This window comes from Mirounga leonina, unplaced genomic scaffold (genome assembly GCF_011800145.1).
Source record: "Mirounga leonina isolate KUSES-001 unplaced genomic scaffold, KU_Mleo_1.0 Mir_166, whole genome shotgun sequence".
Lineage (NCBI taxonomy): Eukaryota > Metazoa > Chordata > Mammalia > Carnivora > Phocidae > Mirounga > Mirounga leonina.
The window spans coordinates 2,495,382-2,521,135 of NW_023270418.1; the positions used below are offsets into that span (position 1 = coordinate 2,495,382).

At 39.9% G+C, this 25,754-nt stretch overlaps 1 protein-coding gene and 1 non-coding gene across 3 annotated transcripts in view; one reads left to right on the plus strand and one right to left on the minus strand.

Moving 5' to 3' along the window:
- Window positions 1–25,754, plus strand: part of NELL1 (neural EGFL like 1) — an 807,199-nt gene that overhangs the window by 563,540 nt on the left and 217,905 nt on the right. The window lies entirely within an intron of this gene.
- Window positions 1,491–1,594, minus strand: LOC118016372. The gene has a single exon (XR_004680793.1). It is a non-coding gene; the product is annotated as a U6 spliceosomal RNA (small nuclear RNA).

Consider the following 25,754-nt stretch of genomic DNA (forward strand, 5'->3'; position numbering starts at 1 on the left):
AATACACAGGGAATGATCCCAATCTTTTGGTACAGGTTGAGACCTGATTTGTGACCTAGGATGTGATCTGTTCTGGAGAATGTTTCATGGGCACTAGAGAAGAATGTGTATTCTGTTGCTTTGGGATGGAATATTCTGAATATATCTGTGATGTCCATTTGGTCCAGTGTGTCATTTAAAGTCTTTATTTCCTTGTTGGTCTTTTGCTTAGACGATCTGTCCATTTCAGTGAGGGGGGTGTTAAAGTCCCCTACTATTGTATTGTTGTCGATGTGTTTCTTTGATTTTGTTATTAATTGGCATATATAATTGTCTGCTCCCATGTGAGGGGAATAGATATTTAAAATTGTTAGATCTTCTTGTTGGATAGTCCCTTTATGATATAGTGTCCTTCCTCATCTCTTATTATAGTCTTTGTTTTAAAATCTAATTTGTCTGATATAAGGATTGCCACCCCAGCTTTCTTTTGGTGTCCACTAGCATGGTAAATGGTTTTCCACTCCCTCACTTTCAATCTGGGGGTGTCTTTGGGTCTAAAATGAGTCTCTTGCAGACAGCATATTGATGGGTCTTGTTTATTTATCCAATCTGATACCCTGTGTTTTGATTGGGACATTTAGCCCATATACATTCAGGGTAACTATTGAAAGATATGAATTTAGTGCCATTGTATTGTCTGTAAGGTGACTGTTACCGTATATTGTCTCTGTTCCTTTCTGGTCTATGTTACTTTTAGGCTCTCTCTTTGCTTAGAGGATCCCTTTCAATATTTCTTGTAGGGCTGATTTTGTGTTTGCAAATTCTTATAGTTTTTATTTGTCCTGGACTCTTTATTTCTCCTTCTATTTTCAATGACAACCTAGCTGGATATAGTATTCTTGTTTGCATATTTTTCTTGTTTAGTGCTCTGCATATATCATACAGTCCTTTCTGGCCTGCCAGGTCTCTGTGGATAGGTCTGTTGCCAATCTAATGTTTCTACCATTGTAGGTTACAGACCTCTTGTCCTGAGCTGGTTTCAGGATTTTCTCTTGGTCTCTGAGTCTTGTGAGTTTCACTATTAGATGTCCAGGTGTTGGCCTATTTTTAATGATTTTGAGGGTGGTACTCTGTGCCTCCTGGATTTTGATGCCTGTTTCCTTTCCCAAATTAGGAAAGTTCTCTGGCATAATTTGCTCCAATATACCTTCTGCATCTCTCTCTCTTCTTCTTCTGGGATCCCAATTACTCTAATTTTTTTTGCTTTATGGTATCACTTATCTCTCAAATTCTGCCCTTGTGATCCAGTAGTTGTTTATCTCTCTATTTCTCAGCTTCTTCTTTCTCCATCATTTGGTCTTCTATAACACTAATTTCTCTTCTGCCTCATTTATCCTTCGCAGTTAGAGCCTCCATTTTTTATTGCAACTCATTAATAACATTGTTCAGATTTTAGTTCTTTTATTTCTTCAGAAAGGGATTCTCTAGTATCTTCCATGCTTTTTTCAAGCAAAAATATGGAATGCTTCACGAATTTACATGTCATCCTTGCACAGGGGCCATGCTAATCTTCTCTGTATCTTTCCAATTTTAGTATATGTCCTGCTGAAGGGACCACATGGATTTTTTTTTAGGGGCTTCATTTTTTTCCATTTAATTCTAATTCTACTGAGCTTAGTTTGGCTATTGTTATAAGATGGTTTTCATGTCTTTCATTCCCATTTTGTTCACATCATTTGTAGAAATAATATTGTATAAAGAAATTAAATAACATTGGAAAGTGGTTAAATGTTATCAGTTATTTTAGATTCATGCATATCCTGTGTCATAGACTTAAGGTCATTCTTGGGTAATATGAGATTAAGCAGATCATACTGTAAGCTTCTTTTTAAAAGATAAAAAATGCATAAAATTAATAAAAATGGAAATGAGGACATGAAGACTAGGACAAGCACTAAGGAACAAAGCAGCAGCCAAAGTGGATAGTTCTAATTCAATGCAGTGGTTACAAATGACCAAACTTGCAGTCAGAAAAGTCTTATGTTTGAATTCTCTACCACTTACTACCTTTGTGAACTTTAACTCCATTCTTTCTAGGTTATGTTTAAGGTGAAACCATACAATGTAGGTAAATCAGTTCAAGACCCATCACCACCATGGCCACTATTACTGTTGTGATTGTAGTCATGGAAGACAGAAATATAAAAAGTTGGAGATGCAGTTTGAGTAATGTAATTGGGCAAGGGTGAAGGGGTATTGTTTGACCTTTGTGCTCTTTATAAGAAAATAAGCAGAATAGTATGAATTATGTGCTTTTGAGCTTGCTTCCATGTGTATGTATGGATGGATGCATTCGGCATCACTGGGTGGCTCCCCACTATCCAACTAAAAAAATATACTTACTGTTTCCATGAGTTGTCATACAATTCAGTTCCTGACACTTGTACAGTGATTCACTGGGCACGGAAGCATTGGATGAGGAAGCAGGTGGAGAGTGGGTAGAAAACAGGTAGCTGGCAGTGTTCGCGTGGCTTTGCCTCTCCCAATGAGTAAGTGCTCTGTCTGGTTTATCTGTTCTCCACAGATGTTTGTGTTAACCATATTAGACAAAATTGGCTCTTTCCTCGTTTGCTCAAAGGAAGCTTGTAGGTAAAATGTTCTGCAGTAAGGGCATGAATCTCCGAATTGAAAGTCCTTTTTCTCCCCTCTTTTGTTGTGTGATTTTAAGCAGGTTCCTTCTTCTTTTGGTTTCCACTTTGCTGTTAGGACATACAAGCACTAGGGCCAGGAAAGTCCTGCATGTGCATCATAGTTCATTCATTTATTAACTTTGTAATCAAATTTTTATTGAATGATTTTTTTGTGTTAGATGTATTGTTTGGTGCTGGGACACAGCTGTGTAACAATCACAGAGCTTGTCCTTGTTCCTACCCTCAAGGAATGTGTTACCTAGAGGGATAGCTGGACAATAAATATGAGTGTATGTGTAGTGAATGCCACAAAGCAGAAATGCAAAAGTGTCTTGGGTGATAAATAGTGCAGGCCAGTGGTTTGCAAACTTTATCTGCAAAGGGACAGAGAACAAATACTTTAGGAATTACAGGCCAATACATACAATGAGTAATTGTTCTCTCTAAATAGCCAATAGTCTTCTTTATATTTTATACTTAAAAATGAAAAACCATCCAAATAATAAAAATGAAAAACCATCCTTATGTTAAATGGGTCTTGCAAAAACAGGTGGCAGGCTATAGTCTGCTGACCTCTGATTAGGCACAGTATGTAATGCATAATATAGTCTGCTGGGTGTTGTATCTCTACCCAGGGAATGTTAATGGTCCCTCTTCTCTTAGTTAAAGGATTTGTGTGAGAGACACCTCTCTCTCTCTCTTTCTCTCTCTCTCTGTTTCCACCTATCTCTAATTCCATTTATCTCCTTTTGCATCGTATCCTCATAGAGTTCAAAAACATGAATGGAATACATGCAGTCATGCTTACCAGTCCTTTCTTTATATTTTAATTAGGCCTCTGAGAAAGGATTTCACCATGTACTTAGTTTTCATATGATGTTCTGGTGAGTGTCTTGGTTAGTGCACTTGTATAGATTCTGTGACCGCAGGTAGGTTTGGTCATCAGTATGCTAGGCTGTATCTGCTGAGGCAGCTGGAGAGAGTAAGATGGAGAGCAGATACTGAGGGTGCAGACCAAGGAAGAGAAAGGAACAGCTAAAATACCTAGCTCCTACAGCAGCATTAGCAAACAGGTTCGTTTTGACTCTCCATTGTTTTGCAGGTTAAAAAAAATCTATTTTTACTTATTGGAATCAGAGGCCTGATATCCTCTATGGATACACTAAGCTCTTTGGAAAGGCCCCTAAATAGGAATCAAATTCAATTAGAAAATAAGACAATGTCTATTATGTTGTAAAACTCATAATATTAATAACATTGCAAATACAAAAGCCAAGATTTTTTTGAAATGGCACTTAAGATGCCTGAAACACTTAAAAATGTTCTGAATTTTATTCATTCTACTATAAGCCTATCTTAAGTTTTCAATTCAAACATTTTTATAGATACCTCTAAATATAATTATACCAAGAACTAGAAAAGGAAAAAAAAATCCAAATGAATTCACTTATCAAATATTTCCTTTTTCTCTCTCTCTCTCTCTCTCTGCCCCCCCCCCTTTTTTTTACCCTCACTTTCCCCTTAATTGTCTCAGTGTCTGACTTTTTCTGATCGTGTTGTATTTAAACTAAGAAAAAATGTGACTGGGGAAAATGCCAAAGATCTAATGAAGGAATTGTCAATAATAACCATGTGACTCGGGCCATAAATCACTTTGGATTAAGCATCACCCTTCATCTGGGTGTGAAATTTTCAATACCGTTTATTTGTTATCTGCCAATGGAGATTAAAATGTCGCCTTCCCAGGAGATCTTTCAGAAATGGATTCATCCTCACTGTCAAGGCAGCTGGGAAGCTGCCTGCCTGAAGACAGTCAAATAAAGCTGATAGCCTGCTGGGTTCTTTTCTTCCCTAAAATTTCTACACAACATCCAGTTTAGAAAGTAAAAATTTGGTCAAGCCATTATGTTTCGTATATGATGACAAATGCATCTTAACAAAAAGAAGAGCAATTGATTGATGATCTTAACATTGTATGTTTTTTTGTGTGTGCGTTATTAGCCATCTGATGTATTTGTTTAACAAAGTAAACAAAGAGCCTTCCCATGAAAGTCCTGCAATTGAAACAATAATATTCTGAGCACTTGCTATCTTCTGGGCACTAATTCCTTTACTTACGTGTGTTATTTCATTAGATTTTCCCAATTGCCCTGTGAAGTAATTCACTATCTCCATTTACAGAAGAATTTCTAAGGTACAGAGAGGTTGGCAGCCCAAAGTTACACCATTTATAAGTGGGAAGGCCAAGATTTGAACCCGGTCTTCACAGCTTACGCTCTTCAACACTGTACCAGATCCTGTCTCCTTCCTTCATAGAGGTTTTCAGATTTGCAGTTCTGTATTTCTTTGTGTATCTTTCTATCACGTCCCTGTCCTCCCTAGACTGTAAGTTGCATGACGGCAAGATTGTAGTATTTTGTTCACTGCTGCATTCTCAAAGCCCTAGGATAGTGGCTGGCACACAGTGGGAAAGTAATGAATAAATATCTGTTGGGAAAATGAATGAAAAATGTCCTATAGGCGTAGTATTGGCTAGCAATAGTACCAAAGGAAATATTTGTCTTCTGCTTTGTAGATGGCCAGTGTTGAATGTGGCGAGTCCACCCTCTCCTAGTGCTTTAGCTTTTTTCTTTTTGATAGTCCCCAGTGTCAGCAAATTAGACACTACTAATTTCCACATTTTGCATAGGAGAAAACTAAGATTCATAGATATTAGTTATGTGAACTTGGACATACTGTTTTAATCAGACCTTTTCCTATGTCGAATCATAATTAAGCCCAAATGCAGAGGTGATAGAAGCCTTCCGCTCTTAAGCAAAGCTTTCTTCAGTTCTGTTTGAATATTAGGCCTTACCACACTGTATCCCAAGTCTTTTTTAGTTCTATTAACTGACATTTATGTAACAATAGCTAATGCACATTATCCCATATATTACAAATATTTCAATATTCTTTAGCAATGACCTTTATTATCAGAACTGTAATTGTGATAGCAAATCCTCAGTTTCTTAAAAACTTCCTCAGGTATGACATAAACTTGCCCTTGAATATTAACTAGAACCTTCATAAGTGTATATGAGTAATAGTAACACTCCACATCTATGTAGCATTTACAGAAACACATTTAGTTGGTATTTACTATCAGCCAGGCTGTCAAACCCTTTTACATACATTATCTTATTTATTATTATTATCTTTTTATCCCATTTCTACACCTGGACCACTTGAGGTTTGTAGAGGCCAGTGACTTGTTTAAGCAAGAATCAATAAATGGGGAAGCAAGGTACCATTTTCAGGACTATGCAATTCAGAATTTAGGATCTTGCCACTTTGGTTTTCAGTCTTGCCTGGTTCTCCCAAAATTCTTAAAAAACACAAAAAAGCAAACAAATACCCAAAACAGTTTAAGTGATTGGCTCAAGATTACAATATTTATAACAGGCAGAGATAGCACTAGAATTCAGGTCAACTAGATACTACTCTGTTGGATTTGACACTATACTTAGTGAGTCTTATACTTGTCTATACATGTGTTGAACAGAAAAGAAAATATTTCCTATTTAAACTTATAAAAAATTTTATTGCCTGCTTTTCCTTGCTGTACTCAGGTGGCCCTTTAAAAGTTCTAATTGCTGAGGTTATTACATTTACATTCAAGGATTAGGATATTATAGCAAGAACAAGTTAAATTCCAATAATCACAGGAAATAAAAGTTATTCCTTTTGAATATCTTATTGATATTCTGATAGGGTAAAATTTAAATAAATAGATAACTAGGTCGAAATGCAAGATCAATTTTGCATGTGAAAACTCAGCAAGTATTCTCAGTTAAACAACATGTGATCGTTAGGCGATGTTGTGAAAAAGGACTCTTCTTTTAGTTGTTTCAATGCAGAGAAGTCTTCATGCAAGCTGAGACGAGGCACGTTCTTAGGGGCTTCTCACTGAAATGGCAGTTTTCAAGGTACTTGGCTTGGGAGCATCGAGCACATTATTTCCTAAAACTGGACCTGAAATGGATGGAGCCAGGGAGTACTAATCAGTCTATGTAATTGATATCATAATAAAGTAAAGGTTGTTCTCTGGATCCTTTTTTTCTCCTATGATCAAAGATAACATGAAAAGTCCATATAACTCCATTCATTACATTTGGTGTGTCCTTGTATTAATCAGGATAGAAAGACTATTCCATTCCAATAGTAAACTACATGATCTCAGTAGCTTAGATTATAAATGTTTATTTCTTACTCTTATGAAGTCTGATGTGCATTGAGTCACCCTCGTCTATCTTATAGTTATGCCATGTGTTCGACAGGGCTTCCAAGATCACTGTGACAGCAGAAAGGAGGGGTAGACAAGAAACATTTGCTAAATACTAATCGGAGCACTTTGTTAGATCACAAGTTAAGGAATTGAAGTAAATGTAATCCCCCTGCTTTAGAAAGAGCAATTGCAATTGAAGGACATTAGTGAAAACCTGAAAGATCACCCATCATGCACACTTTTAAATAGGTATATACATTGTGTCAGAAGTTCTCAGACTTTGCTGCCTGGATATGGGGTTCTGAGTGAAGCCTAAAATGTGTGAGATTGTCTGGTCCAGGAGAAGGTACAAGGTTCAGATCTACCAAAGCTTCTGAAATTATTTGCCCCACAGTTTCTGGGGGTGGACGCAGACACTGCTCTTCTGTTTCATGGAACTTTACCCCAGGCTTATAGGAACAAAGATACTCTGACTTCTCAGAAAATATACAGCATCATTTATCCTTTAAATGGCTGGCATTGATAGTCTTGAAACGAGGAAAGAGCATTTCCTTTTTTTTTTTTCAATGTCTAAAGAGAGCATTTTCTGCCACAGGACTTAGAAAAGCTAATAAAACTTGAGTGAAATGTTAATAAAGCATGGAAATAAATAATAAAGCTGTAAAGTGGCAAAATTTGAAGAGATCTTGAGCAGTTGGGACAGAGATTAGTCTCACGGGTTCAGGGATGGGCTTTCAGGAGGCCCGTGAACCCCCTGAAACATTTGTATGTATTTGGTTTTATGCATTTTATGGAGAAGGGCCCATCTCTAAAATATTAACCACTAACCTCATTTTACAGAGGTGGAATTTCCAATCTGTAGAGATCTAAAGATATACCTGAGATCAAGCAAGTAATCAGGAATAAACCCATTTTTTTTTTAAAGATTTTTTTTTTTTTATTCATGAGAGACAGAGCGAGAGAGAAAGGCAGAGGGAGAAGCAGGCTCCCAAGGAGCAGGGAGCCCGATGCGGGACTCGATCCCAAGACCCTGAGATCATGACCTGAGCCGAAGGCAGACGCTTAACCATCTGAGCCACCCAGGCACCCAGAATAAATCCATTTTTAAAACCCTATTCCTCTTAGCCTCACTGCTATGGGTTGAATTGTGCCCCATCCCCAGATATTGTTGCAACCCCTATCCCCCAGTACCTGTGAATGCTACCTTATTTGGAAGTAGAGTCTTTGCAGATGTAATCAAGTTAAAATGAGGTTATTAGGATGACCTAAATCCAATATAGTTGAAGAGGACCTCTCTGTGAAGACAGGGGCACAAAGCAATTTGGTGATATGAAAACAGGGACAGTGATTTGAGTTATGCATCTACAAGCCTGGGAATGCTGAGGTTTCCTGGCTACCACCAGAAGCTGAAAACAGGCAAGGAAGGAATGGTCCCTAGAGCCATTGGAGAGAGTATGGCCCTGCCACCACCTTGATTTCAGACTTCTAGCCTACAGAACTGTGAGAGAATACATTTCTGCTGTCTTAAGCCACCATGTTTGTGGTAATTTGTTATGTCAGCCCTAGGAAATGAATACACTCATTTATAATTTTCCACATCAGTACATTAGTTTTCATCATATTGGTGCCAGTGCTGATAATTACGTTTTGCTGTGTTTTTAAATACATGTTTACCAGTCCTAGTGTATGTACCTCCCCAGGCACTCTGGGCCCATCTGTTCTCTGGGCCTTGGCTACTTGCCTTGCTTCCTGGCTTGAATAGCTGGGCAATGGCTCCTATCATTCTCCCGGCCTTAAAATCCCAGCCACCAGTCATAATTTATTGATTCTCTCACCTATTTGGGGGTAAAGTGCCAGCTTTGGGCCCTCCTCTGTCTGCTTACTCTGGGAGCACCTGCAGCAGCTCCCATGTCCAAGTCCAACCTAACTAGACCCATGGAAGCTCTAGCTTCCCCATTAGCTCCACAGGGGCAGGGTAATATCAAGTAGAATTACTGAATAATGTTCCTTGGGGCAAACTTTGACTAAAAGAAGACAGGGATTATAAGGAGATAACCCATGAATTGGTTTTTTTTTTTTCCCTTTCTCCCCATCATATAGACTGTTCTAAGATGCAGATGTTCTATATGGTTTTTCTGACTTATCCCGTGTCACCAAGAAACCATTGGTATTTTCTTGGGAAGATAGAGTCAGATCATTGTGCACAATGTTCTTTGGCTTTACCTACTGTAAACAAAGGACTCCCATGTTTCTCCATGACTCTCTCTATACTCCTGACATTTCTGGTCACCAAATATATCAGGGGAGGACTGTCCCATACCAAGCAATTCTATAACACCAACTGTATGTCTGACACTATCCACCTGGAGATAGTGTAAATCCCTCCAGTTAAGGGTTCAGTCCCAAAAGACTGCCCTGTCTACCAGAAATTCAGATGCCAATTATAAGTCCAGGTTGTCCCCTGTGCTATAAATCAGAGGTTCCCAGGACCCCATCCTCAGGTTTGGTTAATTTGCTTCAGTGGACCCCAGAACTCAGGAAAATGGTCTACTTACTTGATAACTGGTTCATTATAAAAGATTACAACTCAAGAATAGTCAGATGGAAGAGCTGTATAGGGCAAAGTACATAGGAAAGGGTGTGGAACTTCCATGCCCTCTCTGAGCTCCACTCTTCCTGGACTTGCACATGTTCACCAATCTGGAATCTCTCCGAACCCTGTCCTTTTCAGGCTTTTATGGAGGCTTCATGTAGGCATGGTTGATTAAGTCATTGGCCATTGGTGACTGAACTGCATCTTCAGCTCCTCTCCCCTCCCTAGAGGTGGGGTGGGGTGGGGTGGGGCAGGACTGAAAGTTCCATCCAGCTAATCATGTGGTTGGTTCCCCTTGGCAGCCAGCTCCATCCTTAGGGCTCATTAACATAAACTCAGGTGTGATTGAAAGGAATTTGTTATAAATAACAAATGACATCAATTTCATGTTTATGCTCTGGAGCTGGGAACAAAACTAAATATTTTTTTAAAGATGCTCCTATAGCTGTTATATAGGAAATTAAAAGGGTTTTAGGAACTATGTGCCAGGAACTGTGGATGAACACCAAATATATATTTTTTGTTATACCATATTATCACAGCTATTGTTATGGATTGAATTGCATTCCCCCAAAATTCATGAAGTCCTGACCCCCAGCATCTCAGAACATGACTTCATTTGGAAATAGTATCACTGCAGATGTAGTTAAAGTGATCAAGGAGTAGAGTGGGCCCCTCATCTGATATGACTTGTGTCCCTATAAAAATGGGAAATTTGAATACACACACAGAGAATACTATATGAAGATGAAGGCAGAGTTTGGGGTGACATTTTTACAAGCCCACAAATGCCAAAGATTGCCAGCAAACCACCGTAAGCTAGGAGAGAAGGGCATGAAACAGATTCTCCTTCCCAGTCCTTGGAATGTACCGGCCAACACCTTGATCTTGAACTTGTAGCCTCCAGAACTGTGAAATAATAGAATTTTGTTGTTTAAGCCATTCCAGCTTGTGGTACTTTGTTATTGCAGTGCTGACAAACCAACACACTTACCTCTCTACCTTATTTCTCACTCTCATTCTTTCTTGCTTTCACTTGATTGTACCAACTCCCTGTCTTAACCATTCAAAATCATCCCAGGATATTTTTCCATAAACTTAAGCTAATATAACTTTGACTGTTATTTTGATTTTAATATGTGTGTGGTTATCCCTGAGTTGAGTGCCAACTAATAGAGAAGAGATAGGATATGTCCTTTTCCCAGAAAAGCTCATGGTTTTAAGCAAGACCAGTCTCATTTGTAAAACACTTGGAATCCAGTAAGGCAGAATGTTGCATATTATACATCTGTACTGTGACAGAGTCCAGGAAAAGGAGAGTCACATCATAAGCTTCTAGAACTGCAAAATAAACTTTTAGCTATGGGGGACTTTGTTTATCTGTGTGGCTTCCTAGCATCACCAAAAACACAAATTCATATTTAGTGTGATCTGTACATATTTTTGAATTCTCACAAATGGATTTGTGGCAGGCAAAGGGAAGTCTTATTCCAAATGGGAGCTCAGACATTGCTAAGCAAGACCCCTTGTTGGTGATTCAGACAAAGTAACCAGGGTTTATGACTGTGGGTCTGGAGTATATGTGATGAATGGTATTAATTGGGAGTCATTTGATACTAGATGGTAAGGAAAGATAATTTCTTCAGCTAAGTACACATGGTCAGTAGCTGAAACTATTCCCTAGACCAAGCCATTATCCCCATCAAAAGGCATTTATTAAGTGCTTATTTGTACATCACACTATGCTAAATGCCAAACCAACTAGCAATTAAAACCCACTCCCTTGTCTTAAGAGAAAACTGAGGCACATTAAAATTTATGAGAGTTGATTTGAGCAGATATCAGTTTGAATGGAGCAGCACTCTGCAGACAGGAACTAAGGAAGAGGCTTTTGTAGAGCACACATGGAGGCCAAACGAGGAGATTATTTGAATGGTTATAGCTTAAGTGCTTGCCTTATTTGGGAAAGCCTACTTGGCTGTTTGTGATTGGTTAAGTTTGGATTTCTTAATCTTGAAGTGTTTACAGGAATTGACTCTGGCTCAGGTTTTCATGCTTCTTCAGTCCCCTAGTACATTGATTGATGTCACCTCAGTCTAACGGCTTCCTTGTTTGATTACTTTAATATTTGACACTATAATCCATGCGGGTTTGAAGGAGAGAACAACTAACTTCACATGGAGTTTAGCACTTCAAGTAAAGAAACTTTGTATATTTAATAATACCTTTTTTTTTTTTTTTAGAAGAAACCAATTGAGATCTTACTTTCTTTGTTCATTGTTTCCAAATATCTCTATAGTTAGGGGGCCACGTGAGCTTGTTGGTGTATATTAATGATCAGAATATGGAATTTATTCAAAATCTATGATTTTTGCTTCCAAACTGTACTCCCACTATCCTAAGGGAAGTTATGTCCAATAGTACCGTGGATTGTAACGTCTCTGATGCCAAGGCTAGTCCCAAACTGTCTCCACTGGATCCTGAATACCTGCAGAAAGCTTAGGTGAAAGGAGGTATATAAAATCATCTGAGGAATGAGGAAACCTTCCCTTCTGGTTGGAATCAGTAAGGATAATGTCTCAGGGCATTCCCATAAGGAAGACACCAAAACTTTGTTGAGTGCCAGTCATGTCCCCGGGTCCCTACCAGGGACTTTCTTTCTATAATCCCAAAAGAGACCCTTCCTTCATTTTAAAGTGGGTATAATTACATTTATTACTCATTTACAACTGTAGAGCCAAATAAGAGTATTTATGTGAAGAAGATGGCACTGTGTCTGGCACAGGGCACATTTTTAGTTATCTTTCTCCTCTTCCCTCTATTATATTCAGCACCTACTAAATTGGCTTCCCAGTGATTTTCTGTGCTCCTGCTTAGATTAGGTGCATTAAAGCCCACCAGATACACTGGCTATGTTTTTGGTTAGCATCATTTTTTAAGGAAAATATCCATCTTCCTCTTCTCTAGTCTCCTTCTTTTAATAATATTGAATGGAAACTTTACTGCGAGTAAAGCCTAGACCCCAAATATCTGTCATTTGGACCATTGAATTATCTCCAAAGTCAAAGCTTGTAATTTTCTCTTTCAATTCATACTCCTTTATTTCATTTTATTATTTTTCTAAAATTTCAGTATAGTTAATATACAGTGTTCTATTAGTGTTGGTATACAATATAGTGATTCAACAATGTTGTACATTACTCAGTGCTCATCATGATATGTGTACTCTCTAATTCCCATCACCTGTTTCACCCATCTCCCCAACCACATTCGCCCTGGTAACCACCAGTTTGTTCTACATAGTGAAGAGTCTGGTTTTTTTCTTTTTTCTTTGTTCATTTGTTTTGTTTCTTAAATCCCACATATGAGTGAAATCATATGGTATTTGACTTCCTCTGACAGGCTTATTTCGCTTAGCATTATACTCTGTAGATCCACCCATGTTACTGCCTTTTTGCTCCAAAAGAGATCTATGCAAAATACTAAAACTACTATGCCCTTATTTAACCCTTTCAATAGCCTAGGATTTCCTATAGGTAAAGCCCAGACCCCCAGTATAACATATTAGACTCTCTGTGACCAGGTTCCTAGCTTCCCCTTGAGACTCCTACAGTTTAGGGGCTCCTATGTAGATTGCATTTTCATGCACTGGCATGATCTTGTTCTTCAATTTTGCATTTTTCCTTGCACAGGTGCTTCTGCTTGTGGCTTCCCTCTCTTTATCTTTCTTAGTCAACTGTGTTCATTCTTTCAGAAATAGCTCATGCTATTATGCTCCTTCTGGCAGCCTATGGAAAGCCTAGGTACTCTTCCTTAAGGGTTTCTTATCATCTTGTGCTCTGTCAGGAATTTAGGATATTATATTCAAGTCCTCCATTAGTACCTGTTGCTCCCACAGCAGTCTAGCTCATGGGTCAGCAAAGTTTCTCTGTAAAAAGTCAGGTTGTAAATATTTTAGCTTTGGGGGACATGTGGTCTCTGTCACAACTATTCAGCTCTGCCATCCCAGCAAAACAGCCAGAAACAATACATAAATGACCTTGACTGTGTTCCAATAAAATTTTATTCACAAAAATAGATAGCTGGCCAAATTTGGCCTGTGGGTTGTAATTTGTTAACTCTTGATAATGAGAATACTATCTTATGTTTCTTAGTATCTCCAGTGCCTCGGATAAAGAGCTTGCTCAATGTTAATTCAACTGGGAGTGTTAGCCCCTCCAAACCATCACATGCCAAGTCCTTATTCTTATTTTAATTTGAAGTACAATCAGGTTGCTCTTAAATATTTTCAATTTTGTATCCAGCAGGTGTGCCTCATTTGGGGCCCAGAGGCAAGTTCATATTTACTAAATTCCCAGGTCACATGCCAATAAGGAGATCCGGGCATTCTGCCTAAGCATCTAAGGCTTCTTGCTCATTTTCTCAGGTATACCATTGCCCTCCAGCCTTTCAGCTGTCCTTGAACCAGCCACAGTGCCGTCTGTGACCTGCTTATTGAAAGCTGTGTAACTAAGTACAGTAGTAGAATTTTTCAATCAATACCCAATTGTAGCAGGAGCTGGTGAAGAGATTTCAGGGCATCTCTAACAGGCTGAAATAACTTGGTGTCACTAAGAAGTCAGGTAGCAGAGAGCAGTATTAATTGAGTTCCATCAATCACACATGTGGGCATTGGGCCTGAAATTTGGTGTAGAAACAATAATATTGCATGATGTGTATTTGGTTGTGTAAACCCAGACAGCAAACTCATCTCAACTCTGCTGAATTGCACTCGGCTGGTCCAGACCTTTCATACCAGCATTTTTATGTTTTTGGTTTTGTTTGTTTTTTTTATCCCCTATTCAAAAACTCCGAAGTCTCCTCTGTGTATATAACATAAAATGCAAAGCAGTGGCACCTACTGGTGAGCCTGGTTACAGTGGCTGCCATGAGGGAATATAGCCTAATAGAGACTTGGAAGTCAAAAGACCCCAAATTAAAATTTCCACCTGCTCCACCTACTATGTGTTTTGAATGTGAGTCAGGCTCTACCCAGGGCATCAGTTTTCTTAGCTCTACAATGGAGATAATGGCTGACTGCCTCATCACAGTGTTTCAGTGAATTTCAAAGCAATTTTTGGCCATGAAAATGCTTTGTAATGACAGTTGCTGTATTATGAACACCTCAGTAATTCTGCTTCTCCAGGGAATGATGTGTCAACTGTAAGTGAATTTTCTTTGTAATTTAATCTGTTAAGTGCCAGAAGTTTAATTTTAACAATTTTTATGGAAGCATTTCTCAAAGAATGCACAATGAAATAACTGCTTTATTAGACCAAATAGTTGATGCAAATTTAACTTATTTGTTGTTCAGAATTAACACTGGGAATTATGCTTCTGTTATCAGTGTTGTTGCTCTAAGTGCTGCAGGCTCTGGTACTTCCCTGTGATTGGGTTCTGACTTCAGAAGTAACTTGGCTTTTGCCTTCCAGAAAATCCCAATTTGTCACTTTGTTAATTTGGGCAATTTGCTTCTTTCCACAAAGGGGAAGTGCAGACTTGAAGAATTACTGAAATAATGTGACATTTGGAAGGAACATCTCAATGCCATTGAGTTTCAGTCTCTTCTTAAAGAGTAGTGAAATGAGATCCGAAGAATTTAATGACTTTATAAGAATCACAGAGAAAATGATTGTCAAAACTTATCCACAAGCCCTGATCGCCTGACAACATTAATAGTAACAGACTTGCATAGAGCTTTACAGTTTCCAAAGCATTTATACATCCATATCTTTTTGGGACCTCTCTGAAACCCTGGGAAGTTGACAGGGTAGGGGGTCATTCCGTCTGTTTCGTAAGTGCTAAGTGACTTTTCTAAGGCTACCTGGTTAGTATATGATCAGGAAGAGATACTGGGGACATGAGCACATACCTTCTGACCAAAGGTCCCAGTTTTATTGAAAGCCATTGTATTTCACACTACTGAAATATTTCCTGCCCGCTCTAGCATGCAATATCAATGCTACGTGACATCTGGGTCATTGTGGGCTTGCTGACTGCTCGAAATGATCTTCCTCAAAGAGATGTCCTCTCCCAGTGAATTCTGCATGTTTCCGAGCAGTTTCTTCAGTGTGGCTGGTGGTGTGCTCTGAACTGTTCGCAGCACTTCAAACCTCCTCTGGAAGGTTTGTACTACTAGCAGTAGAAATCACAGGCACCTTGATATCACATCAGTTTTTACCCACTTAAGCTCACAGTCTGCTTCCGCCTCCTGTCTTGTCTCCTGTCACTTTTTTCTTAGTACTTTAGGTTCCACCAGTACTGAATTAGTTGAAGTCTCCAATACCTGGAAGCCTGTTTTTTGCTGTATTAGTAAGAAACAGATCAGTTAGAGGTGATACTAACCCAACTCAAACTGGCTCAAGCATACCAGTGAATTTATTAGCTCATTAAACTAACAATGCAGGCATAGAAAAGGCATTGCTGGACTCGAAGTTTCCAAATTAATATGAAGAAAACTGCTCTCTTTCTCCCCATTCCTTCAGTCTAAATTTTTCTATGTTAGATTTTTGTCTCAGGCAGCACTCAAGTAGAAGGAAAGATGACCATTGGCAGTTTTAGACTATCAGTGAAACAATTCTGTTGAAATGAGAGTACTTCCTACCACCCCCAACCCCACAATACCATAAAGAAAATGTTCCTTTGAATTGGCTTAGTTATATATGTCTATTTTTAGCACATGCAGTGAACTCAACCCAAGCCACAAGAACTAACAGCAAGGATAAAATGGATTTTGGAAATTAAAATAATACATGGTGCTACTGTAAATGGAGAATAGATGCTGAACAGGTAAAAGCAAAACAATATTCACTACATGCATTAAAATGCCTTGCTCCATCTTATTCACCTAGAAAACTCCTATTTATCCTTCCACATCCTACTCACAAGAATATTCTAGGCAAAGGGAATAACAAATGAAAAGACCCTGAATTGGGAAAGAACTTGGCTTCTTTAAGGAATAGAATCATTAGAAGATATTCACCAAAGGTGCTATTTCCCCCAAGATATTCAATTTTAACTTTTAACAGAATTCTAGACACACATAACATTAAGCACTGAGTCATTATTGCTAACAAGAAATTGCTATCCATTTAATCTCTCTTCTCAGGAGTTTTGAGCTAAGGGGCACCTGGGTGGCACAGTTGAGTGCCTGACTCTTGGTTTTGGCTCAGGCCATGACCTTAGGGTTGTGAAATCCAGCCCTGCCTTGGGTGTTCAGCACAGAGTCTGCATGGAGCCTGCTTGAGTTTCTCCCTCTGCCCCTCCCTTCCATGGGCTTGCACTCTCTCTCTCTCTCTCTCTCTCTCTCTCTCAAATAAATAAATTTGGGGCGCCTGGGCAGCTCAGTCAGTTTAGTGCCTGGCTCTTAATTTTGACTCAGATCATGATCTCAAGGTTGTGAGATTGAGCCCCCAGTCAACCTCCATATGGGCTCAATGGGGAGTCTGCTTGAGTTTCTCTCTCCCTCTGTTCCTCCTCCCACACTCGCTCTCTCTAAAATAAATAAATCTTTTAAATTAGTTAATTAATTTAAAAAAAGGAAGCTTTGAGCTGAGCTAATCACAGGTTTTTCCAGGCAGAGTTCTGGGAGCCCAAGTGTAACCTGCTTACCAGGTGCTTTACATTGCCAGTGGTGGTAGGTGGAGCCTATGGATTAAGACGTATCTGGAAGGAGTTATACTTGAGATAATTGGTTCAGAAGAAGGTTAAACTCTTAAGAGTGAGAAGGAGAGTGGAGGATATGACTTACAATCTGAACAGGTAGAGACAACAGGGATGTGGCTAAGCATGGAGTACCAAAATGACCCGCTATGGCTGGGAGCTAAGGGGCAGAGTGAAATATTGCTGTGCAAGTTGGGTGGAAATGTCTCCAGGGAGTCGTCTTTCTGCTTATAGTAAGATCCTTTTCCTTCAGTGGAATCATTAAGGTAACAGGAGATAGAAACATGATCAAGCTATTTCCCAAACTTTGGTTCTGTTTCTTCATTATAATGAAGACTTTGGACGTAAGAGGAAATACAAAAACAAGGAAGTACTGGTTAGAGCAAAGAATGTTCTTTGTACTTGTCATCCTTCCAGTCATTGAATGCATGCTATCCATTTATCTAATGTAAAACAGGCCCTGTTTTGGGCACTGAGAGAAATAGAGAAATGAGGATTTCAGGATCCTGTTCTTTATAAGCTTGGGTAGTAGTAAATTACATATAAACCAGTCCTTTCAAAACAATGTGAGAGGCACTCCACCACTCAAGAGCTATGTAAATTTGAAAGGTATCTGTCCTCTTTAAGCCTCTATTTCCTTATTTATAAAGTCAAAATAATACACCTACCTTATAGCATTTTGGGGTGGGATTAAAAGAGATCAACAGTGTTAAATGATTAAGGCACTATCTGGATATAGTAAATGTGCAGTATTTTTTCTAAGGGCTAGGATTACAGCAAAGATTTGGGGTAACAAGGTGGAAGAAATATCTGGGCCTGGGAAGTCCCTACATAAGGAATGCCATTTGAACTGGGTCTTGAAGGATGAATTGATAAGTGAGGGAAGGACATTACAGGGTGGAGAATCATGTAAAATACTATAGTATTCTAGGGGAGAATTTTGTTTATGGTAGAATTAGGTAAAACATATTGAGTAATATTGAAAAAAAAACTTTAGGAAAATCAGCGTGGAATCAGATTATGGTGGCTACATGTAGCATTCCAAGGAAGACTTCTGTGGTTGATAATGAGCCTTCATAAGTCTTCAGGCAAAGGAGTGAAGTACTCGGAAATGGTATGTGTCTAAACAAGTAGCAATGAAATGGGGAGGAGAGGATACAAGGACACGGTGACAGTGTGTTCGTGTGGAATGATGGAGGGTGATATTCATTTGGACCCACAACTCTTAGATGAGTGTTAAAAGAATACAGCAGGAGGAACACATTCTTTTTGCTTTGAAAGCAGAAGGCATGCATGTGATGCCATAGAGGAGTTTAACTCGTGTAATTTACCATTCATCAGTGATGATTTTTTTTATGGAAGTTGGCAGCATCGACACATCTGAGAATAGTCAACCTATCCATTGTAGAGTTGCGGGGGAAATGTAACTCACCAGCACCTGTCTGAGTCTGGCAGGTATTGGCAGCATCGACCTTAGTTTTATCAGCATGAAAAACTGTTCAGTGAATGCACTACATTCAGAAAAGAGGTTGCTGGAACCCCTAGAAAATGGCTTTGACATTGCGTGGTGTTCTGGTTATTGTTGTTTTTATCTACAGTGCTTTGTCTCTGAAATTCTTTTGGGGAAAAAAGACCCACATTTTGATCCTTTGAGTTTAAAATGTATGTATTAGATTGTCTTTGATGATAGAGGTACCTTTTTGTGTTTGCTGCTTTGTAAGGCTACAGGCAAATGATTATATCACAGTTAAGCTTGATGCTCTACTGTAGTGGGCATTAGTCTGAGCCCCTACCTGGTCAGTGTGTCCTCATTACCTATCTGGCATTACTGATTACAGTAATGCTCTATGAAACCAATAAAATGAACAGGAATTGATTTGGCCTTTCATAAGATGTTTTACAATCTGCTAGATGATAATCATTAGCATTTTCTCTGTGGCTCTTGAAATAAGACCATCCTTTTACTTGCTGCCTCTGCATAGCCATAGGATTTCATAAGTCTGATAGATAGTGGGATATCTCTGCAGTCATGCCCAGGAGGTTGCTCCCATGAGCTCAGGGCACTCCTAGTCTGAGAGACTGGATCCCCTCTATCTTCTCTCTCTGTGTTCTTCTCATCTCCATGTTGAGAAATGTCATCAGCCATCTACACCCTGCTTCTCATCTTTGGCATGTCTTCTGTTGCATAGCCAATCTCTGCTTCTCTCCCTTACCTTTCTTCCCTGTCTCCTACTTCTCAAGTTCTCAGCTTTTATATCTAATGATCATCAATTCCTTTTTCCTAAGTTGAGACACAGTCACAACACACCTGGGTTGATAATCTCATTCATGTCACCTGGCTATGTCACCAGTAATTTCTTGGGTATGACTATTGGATAAGGTGTCATTCTGGATGTTGAAGGGTCCTGATTCCACTCTTGAAAAATAGCAAGCAGAAAATGAGAGCACCATGAATGGCTAATGAAAGAAGGATGGGGCACCTGGGTGGCTCAGTCAGTTAAGCCTCTGCCTTTGGCAAAGGTCATGATCTCAGGGTCCTGGAATCTAGCCCAGGTCAGACTACCTGCTGGAGTCTGTTTCTCCATGTCCTTAACCTCTGCTCTCCTCCCCCTGCTCCCGCTTGTGATTTCTCTCTCTCTCTCTCTCACTCAAATAAATAAACTCTTAAAAAAAGAAAGAAGGAAATGATCTAACTGTTGGGGTAGATTTTATTTAAAAGTTTGAAAACAACTAATACTGAACAAACGCCTCTGTTCCTGTGGTGAAGAATTCTTCTCTGGCACCTAGGTGGCTCAGATGGTTAAGTGTCTGCCTTCAGCTCCGGTCATGATCCCAGAGTCCCGGGATCCAGCCCCTCATTGGGCTCCCGCTGAGCTGGGTGTCTGCTTCTCCCTCTGCCTATGCCCCTCTCCCCACTTGTGCACCCTCTCTCTTTCTCAAATAAATAAATAAAATCTTAAAAAAAATTCTTCTCCATTGCTCAGTGTGTAAATGTATAATTCCATTTACCCTGTATGCCATTCTGTTGAAGAAGAAAATAGAAGCCAAAGCATTTGTAAAAGCCCAACATTAGATGCAAACACTTGAGTGTCTTTACCAGTGAAAATAGGAAGTTTAAACAGCCTGGTGATACTCAGCTAAATCTTTTGCTGGCTTTAGAATCTACTCTATGATTTGTAAGTTATTTATTCAATAAGGAACGATTGAATATTATGTACCAGGAACTGCGCTTGGAACTAGAGACAGAGATGAAAGACCTATTTGCTTGAGAAGTTCAAATCTATTAGGACAAACAGATTAGCAAGAAGGCAGTTAGAGGACAGTATGGTAAGTGCTATGATGAAATGCGCCAATGGTCCTCTGGAGGAATCAAGGAGGAGACCATAGTGGGTTGAATAGTGGCCCCCAAAAGATATTCTAAGCCCCCCCCCATTATACCTGTGAATGTGACCTTTGGAAATAGGGTCTTTGCAGATCTAGTTAAGGATCTCAAGGTGATACCATGCTAGAGTTAGCAGGGGCTCTAAATCCAGTGATTGGTGTCATTATATGAGAGAAAAGTGACTCCTTTTCCCATGGGGAAAGGCTTATAAAGATAAAGGCAGAGGTGGGACCCTAGCTTCCTATCACCCAGAATTTCTGGCAGCCAACAGGAGCTAAGGAGAGGCATGGAACACATGTTCCATATTCTCTCTCAAAGCCTTCAGAAGAAACAAATCCTGCCAACACCTTGATTTCAGACTGAGCAAAGAGTTTTTTGTGTTTGTTGGAACATACCAAATCACTGGTAATTTGCTATGGCAGCCGAGGAAACTGATATGGGAGGGCATCTAACCTAGACAGGGGTGGGAGAGGGACATCTATTAGAAAATGATTCCCAGTTCAGGAGACATTTCAGCTGAGATTTGGAGGCCAACTAGGAGTTACCAATTTATCAATGGGGAAAAGAATTCCAGGCAGAGAAAATACATATAAATGTAGTTCATGTTATTGCCAGGAAAAAAAAAAAAAAGCTTCCCTAAGGCCTAATTCTATAGAAGGGCAAAAGACATGCTGCTTACACAGATTTGTCTCCTTTGGGCAAAGATCTTGCCTTTGCTCTGCAGAATCTACTTGGGTCATAGATGATTGGAGGAGTCGTTGTCCCCTCTCACACCTTGACTTCTATCGCACTGGTTGAGGGGACCATCCATTTCACATCTGATTTATTGTGATAGCTTTCTAACCAGTCTGTCTGCTTTCACCATTGCTTGTCCAACCCCATGGTCTGCTTTTCTCATCACAGCAGTTAGATCTTGTTCAAACCTAAATGACATATGACACTCTTGAGCATAATATGTTCCAGTGGCTTTTCATTTCATTCAGAGTGAAAAAACGAAGTCCTTAAATATCCTAAAGACCCTAGAACTGACATTCCTTGAGCTTTCTGTTGTGATCTCCTGTGGTTCAGCTGCTGACTCACCTGGCCTCCTTGCAATTCCTGGACACACTAGGTACGGTCCTATGTCAGGGCCTTGGCACTAAGCTGTACCCTTTGCCCTAGATACTTACCACCTCCAACATCTGACTGGCCTGCTCTCTCTCTCTCTCTCTCTCTCTCCCCTTCTGTGTGTCTGTCCAAACGTCAATCCGTTAGGCCTCATGACTACCGTAAGTGTAAATAGTAACACCTTCCCTAGTACTGCTTATCTTTCTTAGTTATCCCCACAGCACTTAGTATTATCTGACTTTTTGTACTTTGATGTTTTCTTTCTCTCCACTAAAAGATAAGCTTCATAAGATGAAGGACATTATCTGCCCTGATAGTTGTTCTATGTGAACTGCCTAACAGAGTACTTGGTGCATTGTAGAATCTCAACTGATAGTTTTTGTATGAATGGATGAACAATTTTTAGAGTTTTTTTTTAACTAAGAACTTTATAAAAGAAATGAAAATGTTTGAGAATTGCTGAACCTATGCTTTATTAAATTTTAAGTGTAACATTACAAAGAAATTTCTAAGGCCTGCAGTGGGTTCTAATACTAATTTCATGTTCCATCCCCCCCCCAAAATAAAGAAAAAAGCAAAAAATGAGGCATGATTGTAATCATTGCAGCCTTAATAGTAGATATAATCTGTTTTGGAACCTGTTCAGTGGTGTTCTGGTCCCTTATAGGCTAGGTTCTATTGCAAAGTACTTTTTTTACTTGAGCTTCCTCCTTCTTATCCTGACACAAGGAAGAACATTTGAGGCCCAAGTGTTATGGAATGATTTCTGTGGCAAGCTTTGCTTCTCTCTTGTGTTCTCTGCACGCACACCGGCTGAGGTGTACGAGGCCATCTTTCTGTCCCTCCACCCTGAGTACCCTCGGACTGTTGTTTCTCTGCTGAGATCGTAGCAACTGAGCAGATTCAGCATTCCTGCACACTGTGGATGGGGGGAGAGATTTTAAAGTTCTTGTCATGAGAAGATATGCCCTTCCAGCTGAGAGTCTGAGCTGGGCAGGGAGATGGACATCACGGAAACTCCTGTATAGCACCCTCAGGAAACAGTGGTGGCAGCTTGCCTAATCCCTGCATGGTCCGTATCGTGTGGGCACACCCGACCGATACGCAAGCAAGCTCGGCGTGTTTGGGGGAATGGCACTGAGTGGGATAAGGCTGCTGGTCAAAAGTGGCAAGAGAGCATTCTGCAGAGGGAGGTGATGCACAGGCTCTGTGCCACTTGCCGTCATACTTATCCCATCACCTTAACCCCAACTTGAAGAAGAGGTAGTCCTGTCTTCATCTCGGGTAGGCAAATAGAGGCTCAGGGAAGGTTAGTCACTTGCTGAATGAAGGTCACACAGTTAGTGATTTAATCTAGGTTTCTCTGATTCCAGGGACTGTGCTCTTTTACCTCCGCTGTGCTGCTATAAATTAGAAATACATTTTGAGGGACTTGAGCCTAGATATTTCAGAAATAACATTAGCTCAGGAATGAGGGCCGCTCATGTTGTAGGTGAGATATAGCTAAACATCTAGAAAGACAGATCACCAGGCGGTGGCGAAGGCTCGAGGCCCGGCGGGTATGTGCAGCACGAGCCCAGCCATTTATCAGACAAGCTCACTTCAGAGGACCCTGGGTTCTGACTTTGAAGGCAGCCAAAGAAAGGTCAAATAAATGTTTTTGAATCCTCCAGCAAGCAGAGCTCTTTGGAATGCTTTGCATTGTACAACATGATAATTAATAATTCTAATTCTGAATTTCTTGCTTGGGACCTTGAAGCGCAGAAGTGAAAAATAGCACCCCTGCCACAAAATACAAACAACAGCCTCGTAACCCTGTGAGTTAGGGTCTCATTTACCTTTGGTTCCCCATGTCAGGGTCTTTTTCCCTACGTGGGTTTCCTCTCTGTGTATGTAAGTACATAACTAATGATAATAACGTCCTGGCTCTAAGCGCTCAAGCTGCAGTAACCTTTACTCCTCGCAACAACCATATAAAGATGGCGCTGTTTTAATTTCCCATTCTGTCATGAGAAAATGATATTTACAGATGTCTCTCGATAAGCTCTAGGTTACACAGCTGGAAAAAGACCTGAGATTTGCACCCAGGCAGCCGGTGTCCTGGAGCCGGTCATCTGACAGTCGAGGTGTTTGTGTTGGGTATTTGAAAGGACGGGGAAGGGGAGAGCAGTGTTTGCCACTGTGTTTGATTGCTAAGACATTTCTTCCTCTCTTCTTTTTCTCATCTTTCCCTCCTCCCTTGTTTCTGCCCTCTCTCCTTCGCCCTCCGCTCCCCGCCCCACTCCTTAAAAAACCCACACAAGCTTTCTCCCACTGCGGGAAGTTGGCATCACTTCGCAGGTGCCTGAGGCTGTGTCCGAATCGCGGAGCCTGGAATTCTCAGTCTCTGCCTCATAATTAACTTTTTCTTGGGCAAGGTCATTGAACTTCTCTCCTCTCTGTGTCCTCATTCATTACAGAATGAAGACACCATTACAAATTGCCTCTTAAGATTCTTGTGGAGCACTCTTTCAACAAAAGCACAGAATGCTTTATGAATCTCTGAGAAATAGCTCCGATTTCAGGCCAGAGGTAGGTAGGAAATGGAAAAGCCCTCTCAGGAACTCTGGTCCACCCAAATGACCCAGCTACTGTCACTGCAGCCTGGATTCATATCTCACTCAAGATTTAACATCTCATTCCATGTGGTTACATAAAATCACAGACTGCTTTTCCTTGGGAGAGCTTGCTGGAATTTATTTCTTAAAAGTCTCCAGACGGTGACCTCCCGGGGTAATCTATGTCTTGGCTCCAGTATGGCGGGGCAGCAGGAAACCTTCTGACCCCCCTCACCCGGGCTTTCTCCTCAACTGTTTTCCACGGATAGCACTTTCATGCTCCTATTTCTTAGCGCTCCTGTGAATGCCAAACACCAGATTACAAATTGCTTTCAGAGTTTTTGTTGCAAAGATATAATTTGACCATTGCCTTAGTGTTTACACTGTACAGAGTCCTTAACTAACTTCCCGAATTTTGCTTTTTGAGATTTGAACACCCGTTCTTACTCTGTTCTCTTCTTAGGTTTTTGTCTTAATCCCTCATTATTTTCCTTGCTGTTGATTCTCATCCTCAACAAACTCTCAAACCCTGGCATTGATTTTTACACCAGTTAGGGAAGACCTAACTATATTCACTATATTATATTAAATAATATATTAAATTGAATTTATTAGTAATATAATTAATAAAGTAATAAATTAATAAATTAAATATATTAAATATATTCATTATTCACTATATTAATTAACCTGGAGAGAAAGAGACTGACAGTTTTAAGAGGAACTAACCATTATTGAGCACTTACTGTTTGTGGGCACTGTGACCAGCACTTCATATGCACCACTTATTTAATGCTGGTAATATCAGTATGCCCTAGGTTCTCCCAGGGCCTTCACTATACAGATAAGGAATTTGATGCTTAATTAAGGAGAGTAAGCAGTTTTCAAAATAAGGTCATGGTGGTAATCCTTTTGTAACATATAAATGTAATAAAGCAACACATTTTTCACCTTAAAACTTATACAATGTTTTAGGTCAGTTATATCTCACCGAAGTTGAGGGTTGGGAGTCAATCAACTAGTAAGGGCTGGAATCTGGATCTGTTTCCAGAGTCTTAACCACTCACCAGGCTGTAGGCTCTGCAGGAGAATTACCCAGGCGCCTGTGTTGTTTGGGTAATGTGTCAATGATTGACCCCTATGTGTGCAAAATCAGGGCCAAATCCTCCTCATTCTCAAGTATTTAGAGATGTCCTGCTGAATTGCTCCTCTTTTTGTATCTTTCATCCATTTCTGCATTTCAGGACTTTAACTCATGAAACCTATTCATATTCAACATTTTGACGGTGGCTTCCTTTGGGAAAAGCCACCAGTCTTACTCTGAATGAAACTGGAATTGCAGGAAAAGAAGGCAATATTGGCAGTCCCAAATATTCCTAAGAGCGTGGGTACCTGATGAGGAAGGCTGAGTAGGAGAGGCTCTTCAGTGAAATAGCCCAAA